Here is a 15,102-nt window from a genome sequence, read left to right on the forward strand (position 1 = left end):
CGGACTTTACCCTGAACTCATTTATCAAGGTAACCTCAAGGTGACCTGACCTTAGCAGGTGACCTGAACTCGACCTCAGTTGACATGACCCTGTCTTTGACCCTGGCCTAGTGACCTGACCTCAGTTGACATGACCCTGTCCTTGACCCTGACCTAGTGACCCAGGTGACCTGACCTTGACCTCATATGACCTGACCTTGACCTAGGTATCAAGGTCATTGGTGACCCTATACTGACTTCAGACTACTACCCTCACTACTTTAATGGTCCGATATTGTTAATCATGATATCATTTTGAAGGTGTCATCAAATAAAAATACTCCACCAAAGAATTTTCTAAATAGTAATTGTGGTCCAACTATTTACACTTTGAATTTTGCATTGAAGTCTATGGACAACGTATGTTTTAATAAGATATTGTAAAAAGAAACTTATAATATGTAAAACTCGCTTGGATAATACATGAATAAACTTTATCTTTATTAAAATATGAAATTAAATAAATTATTTACCGCAGATATTTTGACAAACTTTTTCTTTTTTTCAACAAGGGGAGATAACTCTTTAAAAAACTTTAAGGTGCAAAATGACCGGCTTCTTATATGTTATCAGTCATGTGAATTTGGTTCATTTCACCTTCGTATAAAATGATTCAAAATTGTACAAAATCCCTTAATTATACATTAAAGACCTTAAAGAAAAGCAGAAACACCAAAATATGATTGGAGATTTTTCTGACTTATGCGCCCCCTCTCACGTTGATGAATAAATGTTCTTGTAAATTCAAATACTATAATGCAGTGAGGTTTGAATTAGGATTTAGACTCAAAAATAATTCCTAAAATGCAAAAAGGACGCACTTTGACAGGTCAGTCATGGTATTCGGGTGACTGACATGGACTCTAGACCTCTTGTTCCTGTTCTGGTAACTTTTTCAGGACATTGCATGGTCAGGCCACCATACATATACATGTAATTGCTGTCGAGTTTAATCTAAGCCACGCGGTCGCCAGAAGCAGTCTGAACATTCTGTTTTGCCTGCAGTTCCATCTAAAACCGGTCCAAGCAAAGGCAGTTCGGCATCGGACATCCTTCGTTCTTCCTCGGGATCCCATGGCCAGCGCAAACCATTGTATGCTAATAAAATCAATGTTTGACACTGCATGAGACCTCTGGTCTCCTCATTATGAGTAATTTAAATTTTTCAACACAATTATCTATAATCATGTTATTTTACTATTATACTTTTAGTTAACTATTAACATGTTTAGCGATCGAATTATATTTTTCAATCAAAATAACTTATCAAATCTATTGATATGTATTTCTTTTTATTTATGATTGCTTCTCATTTACGTAGAATTCTTACAAATACGCGGTAAATGTAAAAGAACAACGGCTGTCGGCCGAAGTATGTACGCACCTTCGGTAACAAATGTCAATGATTTTATTCAGTCTTAAATCTTATGCTTCTTTTTGGTTTGAGCGAAACGTAGTGGAAGCAAACATTTTTAGCAGAGTAGCTGTGTAAGCCTTCCGTATTATGGATCCACTTGAGGGTCAGTTCAAACTTAGTAAGCAGCAAGTACAGTAGTTCTTTCACAAGCGGTTTTATTAAAGCGTGATCGTATAGTCAAAGTTACAACAATTAAAAGCAGCGCAAATCAAAGAATCTGCTCAACATCACTTTACATGGGTATATATAACAGTTTACTTATGATGGACAGTTCTGACTAGTCAGGCCCGTTTACGACGATCATGGGTGAACATTTAGTGTTTAAATTTCAGATTAATATTTTATTTCTAAATAAAGTAACAAAACTGTCAAAACTGCTTATCAAAGAGTACAGATGCAGGATTTGAGGCTCCGAGTTCTGAGTCTCGGAGTCCTCCACCTAGGTATGAGGCAATACTTACTCATTATACATTCATTCATACATGGTATAAATGTTTCAAAGGTTAAATAGCATTACAGGACTAACGTGCAATATCAGGGCCTTTATTACGGACACAGGATGACTATTTTTTGTTAATTTGTTTATCTATTGTAGTTTGCATTTTACTGTGCCAGAATTAACCTCATTTAGGACTTAGAGTATTTGGATGCAGGCTTTGAGTTATGACGCATCGCTTGCGTGCAACATTGAAATATCATATGGGTCTTCTCAGATGTAAGAAAATTTTCTTTAGAAATTTAATTGGTCACGAAAGTACTTAATTTTGGTAGTTAAAATGTAAGGAAAACCTAAATTTTAAGAAAATAACAAGGAAAAGATAGTTACAACCTTTTTTTAGTTTAATTGTTTTTAAAGTTGGTGTTAGAAAAGTGACGCCTCTTACATTGACATTCAATTTCTTTTATTTTTGTATATAATTTATGACTTTTACATAATTATTTTTAGGGTTTCAGAAAGCAAATTTTTTTTATACAATGAGAAATTATTTCTATCAAAATAAAGTTAGCCTTCTTTTTCTTTTCTAGTTTTAAAAAAGTGATGGATATTACTTTAAAAAATGGCCAACATATTTTTTCATTGTTAATTCACATAACAAAAAAATTCAAAACAAATGTTAATGTTATCATTTATATCTATAGATGATTTTTTTTTATCCTTTACACAATGTTGAAAATAAAAGGTTTTTTTATGAATCAATATTATTTTTGTTTGGATATTACTGTTGACACTTTGACAATAATCATTTTTGGTGACGCCTGTTACTTAAACACGTTGACAATGACAAATTACTGAAACAAGAAAGTATTTTGTTAATGTTTTAAATACAGGATAGCAGATTGAATCATGAAACATGAGTTCTATACAAATAAACAAAAGAAACAATTGTGTAATCATTTATTCATTTCTTCAAAAACAAAACTTCTCATTTCTCTTAATCTGTCACCAACCTGAAATTATATATTATAAAAAGTTTTAAAACTGCAACCTTTAATAAACAGATTAATTTTCATGATGTATTAGTCAATTTACTTACCATTAAACACGTAATAAATTCTTGGCCCACGTACTCTAATGTCCGGTGGGTCAATTGTCTTTTTTCCCTTTTTGGTATAAAAAAAAGGACGAAGGGCCACTCTTGAACCTGAAATACCATCCATTCCAACATAACGTGTTAATATATTACATCAAAAATTAAATAAAGAGCATCTCTGTAGATTGATACGTATATAAAAAGCAGAATATTGAGTATTAGATTTTTTTATATTATACATCTATTAAGCATTGATTTCCTGTGGAATCGAGCTACACTTTATTGGAATTTTTGCAAAACAACAAAATAAACAAGTGAAGAAAAAGAAATGTCTGAAACAACAAAGACATTGTTAATAAATAAAGTTTAAAAGAATGTTAATTCTAATAAGTATTAAAACAGGACTCAATTTACCACAGCAGGAAACAAACTTCAACCATGCTCAACCAGAATATATTGCCCAGGATGATAACTAGAATAAATGGATTAATATTAATTTGCATTGTAGGCGATATCATATATTGTTTCTGAGCAAGGTCTATTAATACCAAACAAGTTATATAATTACCATATCTGTGATTCAAAGAGCATAGGTTCCTCTACTAAAGGGAGGACATGTTCCTCTACCATAGGACGTACAGGTGCCTCTACCATAGGACGTACAGGTTCCTCTACCATAGGACGTAAAAGTTCCTCTACCATAGGGAGGACAGGTTCCTCTTCCAAATGGAAGACAGGTTTCTCTACCATAGGACGTATGGGTTCCTCTACCAAAGGAAGGACAGGCTCTTCTACCAAAAGGAAAACGGTTTCCTCTACCAAAGGGAGGACAGGTTCCTCTACCAAAGGGAAAAAAGTTTCTTCTTCCAAAACGAGGACAGCCTCTACCACAGTATCATCTAAGAAGACAGGGGATAAAGACCCATCATCCTGAAAACAAAACAAAAGGTTTTATGTTATCACAAAATATAAACCTATGGTTTGCCTGATTTGGCATGAATAGAAGAATTTGCAATATTTTATTAGTTGGTCAACACACTTTTGTTTACCTTGTCAAGAGAAGCGATTATGGCAGAGAGTCCCGAGATGTTCTGTAACATATCATCACTCTCATCACTATAAAACAAAAAAAATATAGTCAACATGTATATATATTTTTGTCAAGCAAGAGCTGAGAAATATTTACAAAAAAATATTGATATAAGGCCAGAAACAAGATTTAGTTGCAATGAAGTATATTGAGTTAAATGTCAAAACATAATTTCCAGCATAAAAAAAAGTTGTCATTTTTTTTTTAATTTTTAATACTTTGAATCAAAATGTTTACTTTTCCAGAAATTGCCCTTGTTGGATGATGTACTTGTGGAGTCATCTCTGTGTCCGTTTCAAGAAAAAGGAAAGAAGTGAACTACAGTAGTAGCTGCGCTTAGAGTAGCCTTTGCATCGAAGTGGACCCTCCAATTTCTTGCAAGAACTTGGTTGTTGTCAAAAAACGTTATAACGTCATTAGATGATGGTACTGTTACACCTTCCTGGGAATGGTCAGCGATCCAGTTAAGTATGGTAGAATATGAACCTGCTGGACCGTATGATGAATTTAAACTGCAAACTAATTTGTTAGGACAGAGATATTACGTAAGAAGGTTCTTTGCAAAGGAAAATGGAAGAACAAGATTTTTCTTCATCATAAAATATATATTCTCTATGGCAAAAGCCAAAAGCGTGCACTCTTCTGATGAAATATTAGAAATGTCACGATTTACTATAGACAAAAGAAATGTTAGCACAAGACTGTTTCTTCTGGTAGTCTAGTCCTAATTTCTAAAAAGAGCTCTAGAAATACGTTTTAACGGCAAATCATTATTATTTAGCATGGTTTTTTATCATAATTAAAGTATGCTGAGTATGAAAAAAATATGCTGGCCTTCATGAAAATGGCGTTAAGTAGGTCAAAATGGCGATTCAAAATGGCGGACAGCCAATCTTCATTTTTTTTCTCTTAAAGTCTCTTCAATGGGAAAAAATAATGACAAACACTAATATTTTTTTTAATGAATTGATCCAAAATAGTATTTCATTATATCCAATGTGTGCTGAGTCTTACAAATTATGCTGGCTTTCCACAAATGTGCTTAATTAGGTCAAAGTGGCGATTTAAAATGGCGGATAACAAAACTTTGGTAATTCGTCTTAAATTTCTAAAATGGACATAAAGCGTGAGACAACCAATGAATATTCTGTCCAGCTAAGTTTTTAATCATAATTTTCAGGAAAATGTCGTAAATTATCTGAAAAAAAAAATGGCGATTCATAACGGTGGACATACAGATTTCATATTTTTTCCCTTTAGATTCTTAAAATGGTGAAAAAGCGAGAAACAAACAATTATAATTTTTAAATAAATTTTCAAATCATAAATAAGACGTGCTAAGTCTGAGAAATCATGCTGGTTTCCACTAAAGCGATGCTTTTTATGTCAAAATGGCTGACAGCCAGATTTCATATTTTTTCTTTATAGTTTCTTAAAACGGAAAAAAGCATGAGACCAACAAGTCATGATTTCTCAGACTTAGCACGTCTTATTCCTTTTTCTTCTACGAGACTGCAAGAAATTCCCCACTTGTCTCCAAGACCAGTGGCTGTATACCGAGGATTTCTCGTTTCCTCTTCATTCTATAACATCTTCTTTTCCAGTTCTTCCTCACATTTGGAAAATACAGAGAACAATTCATTAGTGAAAGAATTTCTGTTATTGTCCAGCGAAGAGTTCCGGGGGATGAGGTCTTTATAGATGATGTAGATACCATCCTAACATGCAGAAGAAACAAAAAAACAGAAGAATGGGGATTCCTCTGTGAAATCCAAGTTGAAAATGGATTCCTACGACAACATCCCCTCCTTTCATGTTGGCCCCCCTTCTGTTGTCGTAGGGAATCCAATTTCCAAAAATCCATGCTCATATGAAGCGGTGAAGGCCGTCCTTCTTGATATTAAGACAGCAACATAGGTTCTTGATAAAAGATCATGGACAGTGCTTGGGTGCGATGGCCTCCCATATCTACTCGCGCCCAAAATTTTTTGTAAAAATGATGACCTCCAAGATCTTCTTTTGTTGCCTGGACTTGGCCACTGGGAAATGAATATGACAAAGGGTTTAAATATCGTTAAAATTTAATTGGTACACTTCATCAACCATTCATCCAATTAATCAGGTTTGCATGTACACTTTAAAAAGATATATCTTTATGTTCCCAAATACCCGTCTTAATATAATAAAATTTTAAAATTTTACTTTCACTTCTTTCAAATAACCATTAGGCCCTAGCTGTTTCTAATATATAGCCCTATATGCCAAACCGAAGTATTCCTCAGATCCCTCTCCGCCCCTGGAAAACAAAATTTCCGGATCCCCGCATGCCAATACCACCTTACAACTTACATGTAGCATAACTAAATCAATACTTACTTAGTTTTCTTCACTTGGTGATTTTTGCACTCAACTTGGACATCTTTATATCTTATTGTTATTAAGCATGTGTAAACTTGTCGTTTTACGGCTGCTTTAAATCGTTTTATGGCTGCATTAAAGCATCAAATAAAAACACGGTAATGTTAAAAATTATGAATGATTTGCCTTTTTGAAAAGTAAATATAAGTAATAAACGTCAATGTTAAAAAGACCATCGGCATATGAACATAGTTGGTACGTGATGAAATCTTCTGATAAGCTCTTCAGCCATTACACCGATCACGTGACCAACCAAGTTCATATACCAATTAACGTTTTAACATTATGTGTATGCAATTAATTTCATTATTAATACTATTTTTATCTTAATTCAATTTATCGTACAACCCTTATCAAACTTGTTTGGGAAGTTCTTGGAGAGGACCTTGCCAAACGTCTAGGGTACAAATCACCCAAAGCCCTTCAGTGTTGCTTAGAGAGAAATGACCATCACAAAGCGTTCTAATTTTGTTAGATTCTTCTATTTGGCACAGGTTGTTTCACTTAATTTTAGCAATGTAAAAATGTTTTTTTTTAACTGGCAATATAAAAAATTTTGTATGGCAAATAAATGAAGGGAAAATACATACAAATGAAATCATTGAATTCATTTAATGAAAACAGGCGATGCATTACTTTATCCATACATCAAAGAGTGCTTTGAAAAGGACATCACCTTATCTTCCGCAGATTATTTCAAATGGGCATCGCAAGTACAGGATTGCAATTACAAGTCAGTGAAAAATATTTTTATAATGATAGGTGTGACTAATAGACGAATAATTATGCAAGAAATAATAACATTATTATGTAACTGCAGGTTTCTACAAGAGGTAATATTTACCTACGCCCTTGCAATCAATGTACATGTACTTCGGCGTGGAGTAATTTATTGTGTTTGGGACACAGATATGCCACCTGTTTCAGAATCTTCTTTTTTTTAAGGAGAAGCCAGTACACAAATCGTGAACCCAATAATCACACTTCTTCCCTCTGTGGGAGCATCCCACCCACTGTCCTTTCTCTTCCATGGCCAAACAAACATTGTATTGTTGAGTAACACTAGCATCAAACGCCTCAGTTGGAGTGGATCTGCTTTTCATAGTAGGTCCGGTAGTCTTGTTTCTGGGCCTCTTTCTGTTAGGAGAGGAGCAGGGGGAAGAGCATGAAAATGAAGTTGATGGTTTAGGACAGGTATAACTATACATAGAGTAGAAAGAAAAAGGTCGTTAGGGAGAAGAGCGTGAGGGAGAGGAGCGTGAGGAAGATTGTCTTGAGGTGGTAGAGCGTAGGGGAGAAGAGAGAGAGGATGATTGGCGTGGGGTGGTAGAACGTGGGGGAGAAGAGAGAGAGGATAATTGGCGCAAGGTGGTAAAACGTGGGGGAGAAGAGCGTGAGGAAGAATGCCTTGAGGGGGTACAAGGTGGGGGAGAAGATGGTGCTGGAAGACTGTTAGGGTTGTTTTCATTTGACCCTCTTTGCAAGTCATGAAAAATCTAAAAAAAAAATTCATATACTAGTTTACTTATATTCATAGACCATCAAATGTAGTTATATTCATAGACCAGGCTAATATAATTCTAAATAAAATTACACGTACGTTTAATTACACAACATTTATTAATGACACGTAAAACTGCATCACCTTATCAAATTCCTCCGTATGAAAGTGGTATTGAATACCAGACTTGGTTTTAACGAGCAGTAATATCTCGTATCCTGTTGTAACGTTAAGTTCCTTTGCCTATTAAAATATTTGACACCCTTATATTATTTTATATTACTTATAAAATTGTAATTTTATAGATAAGGGAAAATGTGTGGCAATGTTTCAACCTAACGTCTGAGGAAGAAAAGACCAAAACCATATACCACACGAACTGACGAAAGAAATAGAGCAAGGGAGAGTGGAACTCAGAGCTACTGAGTATCTAAGTTCTCCCATGACCATGTCAACACCACATAATATTTTAAATAAAGATTTGGATCATGAACTTGTCAACTTTTCGGCAATATGCAAAAATAATCTTCATATGTTCGTTGAAGAATGTTCAAAAACAAATTCCATTAAACCTATGATATTAGACCCCGTTTTTATAATCCCGGACGACCGTAAAAATTTTAATGCTATTGAAAAAAAAATCCTATAGGATTGTCAATATTTCCTGTAGGAGAATCAATTCTCCTATGGGAATTATCATTTTCCGATGGGATATTAATTTTTAAAGGTAAATATCTCACCTGTCAGGTGAAACACACTAAAAACAAAAGTGGTTGTATACTCTCTAGACAATGGTCTATCATTTGGTATATATGGATTTTTCCGGAACTGCATCTTGAGCGGGTGCAAAAATGCCACCTTGGCACTGGCATAATTATCCGGCACAGTGTTTTATATTCCTCAGAAAAAGGAAGGACTTCCGGGAAAAGGGTATTCTTTGGGGAGATAATATATTAAATGGGGCTTGGATAATTTGGGGGGGGGGGGGGGTGAGTAACAATATTAAATATTAAACTGAATAAAATGAAACTGATGAGAACATTTTGTATTATAATTATTCGCTCCGGAGCGAATAACGGTAGTATATATATATATATACAGACGCATTCATTCCAACAAGCTTATATTCTTCAGAAAATGGAAGGACTTCCGGGAAAAGGGTTTTCTTTGGGGGAGAGAATATATATTGGGGCTTGGGTCCTTTTTTTCGGGGGGGGGGGGGATGAGTAACAATATTAAATATCAAAATGAAATTGATGAGAACATTTTGTATTGTAATTATTCGCTCCGGAGCGAATAACGGTAGTATATATATACAGACGCATTCATTCCAACAAGCTTATATACTTCAGAAAAAGGAAGGATTTCCGGGAAAAAGGATTTTCTTTGGGGGAGAGAATATACAAAATGGGGCTTGGATCATTTTTTTTGGGGGGGGGGGGGGAGTAACAATTAGTAAGTAAATTATTACAATTATATGCTTGGAATGTAAAGCAGGTGGAAAATAAAAACATTTATGGGATAATGTGGTACCTTCTGCGAGACAAAATATGAAAAATAATGGAAATAAGAAGTATTTATACAATTGCATGTTTTTCATTGAAATATTGGCGTTTTATTTTTCACAATGGATGGATTTCAAGTAAAATAGTAAAGCTCAGCGTGTTGTAATCGATATAAATTTTACAGAACTAAATAGTTTTCATAATGCTTTTTAATATATAATTATACGTTTTCACCATGGTATTTCAATCGTTCAAGACGCCCCATCCATTTTATTGTTATATGAGCACGTATTCATGTAATTTGGATTTATTTAGGTTAGTCCCACCGTCCCCTTCTGATAGGCCATATTTTTAATAGTTCAAATTATAAATCTGGTTTTTTCCGGTTTACATACCCTGTAATAAAAGTTATTTTTGACAAGTCCCACCCTTACCCTTATAAATACCCGCAATATTTGCCATGGTCAGTTACCCATACTGACGCCATGTCGTCCAGGAGAAGTGGTGGCAGCTTTAGAGAGAGAAAGACTGATGACATTTTAGAACTTGAGCCGAAAGATTTCGCAAACCCCTGGAATTTTTTCTCACTCTTCACAAGACAAGAAGAAGAAGTACAAGAATGGTGCAGAAGTAATGGTCTATTAGCTACAGTCTTCCCCTGCCCTTACGATGGTTGTGACGGACAGATGTCTCCCAAGACGATGGTTAGGGCTCCTGGATGCAGCAAATACCTATGTTCTAAGAACAGAGACCACACAAGGGCTTCTCGGACATATTCCTTTTCTGAGAAAAGCAATTTGCTTATTCAAGACATTATGCTATTCATTAAAAATTATTTAGACAAATGTAGCCTTTCCCAATGTGCCAGATTTTCTGGAATGTCGTACGGCAGCACATCTGTTAATTGAGCAAGTTTTATTAGAGAAATTTTTAAAGAATATTTCTACAGAAATTTGAGATTCAAATAACTGCACGGAATAATAGAAATAGACGAGTCTCTCTTCGGGAGAAGAGTCAAATTTCACAGAGGAAATCCCAATAGAGGATTAAAGGTAAATTAACACGCAATAATATTTACAATATATATTAGTATTTAACAATAAATAATTAGTAATAACAAAAAAAAAATAGTGCACCTCACTACATATGAAAAATGGAATTAAATAATAAACAAATGTAATATGCATGCAAATTTAAAGTGCAAAATCAAATAATGTGCATTATATACATGTGAAAAGCAACTTTGTATTTAAAAGATATATACTAAAAAAATATATAACAATTTAAATCTTTTCAGATATGGATCTTTGGCATGGTGGAGCGTGACAGCAACACTCTTATTATCTATCCAGTTTGTGACCGCACGGAAGAAACCCTGCTTCCGATCATAAAACGTCATGTAGAGAAGGGTGCCACTACATACAGTGACGGATGGTCAGCATACTGTAAGTTGAACGAATCGGGTTACGAGCACTTTACGGTTATTCACAAGTATTCCTTCAAGAAGACCTATGTAAACACCAAGACACAGGATATTGTGGAAGTTCATACAAATCTATTGAGTGTGCTTGGAAACATGCCAAAGACCATTTTAGAAAATTGTCTGGAACCAAGATAACCCAATTCGAAGGGCATCTGGCAGAAATTATGTGTCGTTCGGCAGAAAAGGGAAATGTGTACCAGGCATTCTTCGACTTCCTCCGTTCATTTTACACATTGACTGGACCTGCAGAATACAGTTATTCAACGCCCCTTTTCAACACTTGGGATGGCGTCCCACTCCCTGCAGCCAATTCTCAATTCGATGAGTGGGAATTTCGCCCAGGTATTATTCATATGATATGCTTATAATTCCCCCCCCCCCCCCATTATTTTGTATTTAAGAAATGAAGATAATAATTTTTCTATTGATCGACGTATCAAAGAAAAAATTGACCGGAAAACTTCATCAAAGCGCGTAGCGTGAGAAGACGCTTAATTTTCTATTTCGTGAATCAAATAATGTGTTTTGTTTATTTTGAAGGTTAAACTTTCAAGTTTTTATGTTTATAAAATTGTATGTTGTCTGCTGACAATAAAACAGACATAACTTTACATTTTTATCGCTATTTGTGTTTTCTTAAAAAGCATTTTTATCTCTGTGTATTTTATTCATGTATTTTCTTTTACTGCAAAAAACACAGATGCCGAGAGTGACGCTTCCTCGCAAAGCGATGGATCGTTGGAGTTGTTCTCTTCAATTCCAACTTCTCGTATCACCATTGAGAACAGGGAGCCTTTATCAACAGAGCTGCGGGAAAAACAGACTCATGAGAAGTCCAGCCTAGACAAGGTATTTGATGAAATGATCGGATCTTGTTCGGACGAAGGAGACAAAACTCTCACAGAAACAGGTACTGAAAATAAAAAAAAAAATCATTTCATTTCACAATGCAAATGAAAAATGTGCTTTAAACAAGATATCTGTGAGCCAATGCTCACTAGTGATACCCCCGCTCTGATGTGAATATGCAAAATAAGCAAAGTCGACATTTAACAGAAAGCTGGCATCCGATTGGTACAGAAATATATCCCACAATATGGCATGCCTAAACAAATAGTGTGTTAAAATTTCAAGCATCTGCGATAAATAGCTGCTGAGAAATCTTTGAGGAAAATTTGTTTAAAAATTTTGGCTAAAATAAACAAAGTACTCATTTAACAGGAAGATGACGTCCGATTGGTAAAAAAATATATCCCACAATATGGCATGCCTTAACAAACACTGTGTAAAAATTTCAAGCATCTCCGATAAATAGCTGCTGAGAAATCTTTGATGAAAATTTGTTTGAATATTTTGGCTAAAAATAAACAAAGTACTCATTTAACAGGAAGTTGACATCTGATTGATACAAAAATATATCCCACAATATGGCATGCCTAAACAAACACTGTGTAAAAATTTCAAGCATCTCCAAAAATAGCTGCTGAGAAATCTTTGATGAAAATTTGTTTGAAAATTTTGGCTAAAAATAAACAAAGTCGTCATTTAACAGGAAGTTGACGTCCGATTGGTACAAAAATACATCCCATGATATAGCATGCCTATACAAATACTGTGTAAAAATTTCAAGCATCTGTGATAAACAGATGCTGAGAATTCTTTGACAGAAATTTGTTTGAAAAGTTTTGCTAAAAATAAACAAAGTCGTCATTTAACAGGAAGTTGACGTCTGATTGGTACAAAAATATATCCCACGATATGGCATGCCTATACAAATACTGTGTAAAAATTTCAAGCATCTGTGGTAAACAGTTGCTGAGAATTCTTTGACGGAAATTTGTTTGAAAAGTTTTGCTTAAAATAAACAAAGTCGTCATTTAACAGGAAGTTGACGTCTGATTGGTACAAAAATATATCCCACAATATGGCATGCCTATACAAATACTGTGTAAAAATTTCAAGCATCTGCGATAATCAGTTGCTGAGAAATCTTTGACGAAAATTTGTTTGAAAATTTTGGTTAAAAAATAAGCAAAGTCGTCATTTAACAGGAAGTTGACGTCCGATTAGTACAAAAATATATCCCACGATATGGCATGCCTTAACAAACACTGTGTTAAAATTTCAAGCATCTGCGATAAATAGTTGCTGAGATAAATGCGACAGAAATTTTTGTTACGGACGGACAGACAGACGGACAGACAGACAGACAGACAGACGGACGGACGGACAGACAGACACACAAGGGTAAAACAGTATACCCCCTCTCCTTCGGAGCGGGGGTATAATAAAAGATGAATGAAAAACTTTAATAATATAACAAATATTTTCAGTATGATACAATACTTACTACATGTTGTATTTTTCATTTTTTTTCTCTCTCTAGTATCCCCAGCTCTTAATATTGACGATGAAAGGCCTGTGAATGTACCAGGTACAAATCATTATGCACGAAGAAGTGGAAGAAGGAAAAGTATGAACCATTTTAAAATAGAAATGTAAAAACATTATTTATTTTTATAATAATTATTTTAATAATAATATTTACAATTTTTTTTTCAGAATCCTTGAGTACAGGAAAATGGAATGCAATTGTCATTTCATCTGATGACGATAGCAAACAGCCATTATGTACTGCAGCAAAAGTTTTTACTGCATCCATTGCTTCCAGACTCCGACCTCCTAATGCCTCCCATGAATCAGGACAATATGGAGCACAAGGATCAACTGAGGTAGCTGATACGGCTGGACCATCTTCCGCACATGAAAGTGGAAAAGCATACGGTAACACAAATTATTAATATTAAATAAAAACAATATTTAATAAAAAATCATTTTAAAAAATTTCATAATGATTTTTCTTATAATGAAATATAAAAGTATTTTAAATAACGAAATTCTAATTCATGTTCTTTTTTATATTTCTTTAACAGTGAAGAGGATGCGTACAGACAAAGTATGCCACCCGAAGGATTTTAAAGAGCAGGGGTCTTCCTCATCCAAATCCTCGAGAAACCAAAGGTCCAAACTTTCCAACCCATACGGAAAATCAGCTTTTATATGGACTTCTGATGACGACGACTTTGAATAAATATTTAAAATTTATTAAATTCAATAACTTTTTACATTTGTTTTCATTATTTTATTGACTGCACGTGGGTCATAAGTTAGATTTTACGTATATTTTCTTCAAATAATGAAATTAAAAAAAAAAAAGATACGGTATATATTTAATATTATAAAATAAATATAAATCATTTATGAATATATATTAATTTAAACATACCTTAAGTTTAAATGCGTTCTCGTCATTCATAAGAAGCTGATTGATGTAAATATATTCCATATAATTCTGTCAAGTGTTTTTGCTTATGCGTACCAACCGGAAAATACCGTTACAATCGATTTCCTGTTCATTTTTTATTTCGATGTTTTCATTGGACAATGCAAAACAAATCATCCAATAAAAAGACTCGTATCTTTTAATACGAAAGAAAAGTATAAGCACCCCAAAACTCAATGGTCCTTATACATGCATGAAATTATATCTTTTTGTTTATTCATATATAATTATGGTTTATTCCGTAAATATTTCATATATTCGTATTTTACGGAAATATATATATTTTTTTTCAATGTCAATTTCACTTTCAGTAGATTTAAAAAATGTAATAAATAATATATTCTGTTAATGATAAGTATAAAAACATGAAAACACAAGTATATCTTTATGGTTTATTCCGTAATAAAATCCATTTATAATTTTGCTTTAACGGAATAAGCGGAATATCTCTATGTTTTAATCTTGAAATTGATAATAATCTATACTACTATATTAAAATAATAGACTCGAATTTTTAGTCTTTAATACCGAGAAATCGGAAGAATACTGTCTTTTGTTTTATATATTTTAAACATCATTGGTACTTGAAGTTTACCAATTTGTTTTTATTTTTTCTCAGTTAAGCTTCGCTTATTAATAATCAGCGAAAATTCCTCAAAAAATCTCGGAAATCACCTGAATTGTTTGGATTTTACAATCTTGCGCTTGCGCAATACATTCACGCTAACGGGATCTTTAGTTTGTTTCCATAATATCACATCTGCATGAATAAAC

General features: G+C 33.9%; 1 pseudogene; it reads left to right on the forward strand.

The window, feature by feature from the left end:
• Positions 1–9,854: 9,854 nt before the first annotated feature.
• LOC128161012 (uncharacterized) lies at positions 9,855–14,076 on the forward strand (annotated as a pseudogene).
• Positions 14,077–15,102: the final 1,026 nt, after the last annotated feature.

The sequence above is a fragment of the Crassostrea angulata genome, chromosome 8 (genome assembly GCF_025612915.1).
Source record: "Crassostrea angulata isolate pt1a10 chromosome 8, ASM2561291v2, whole genome shotgun sequence".
Classification (NCBI taxonomy): domain Eukaryota; kingdom Metazoa; phylum Mollusca; class Bivalvia; order Ostreida; family Ostreidae; genus Magallana; species Magallana angulata.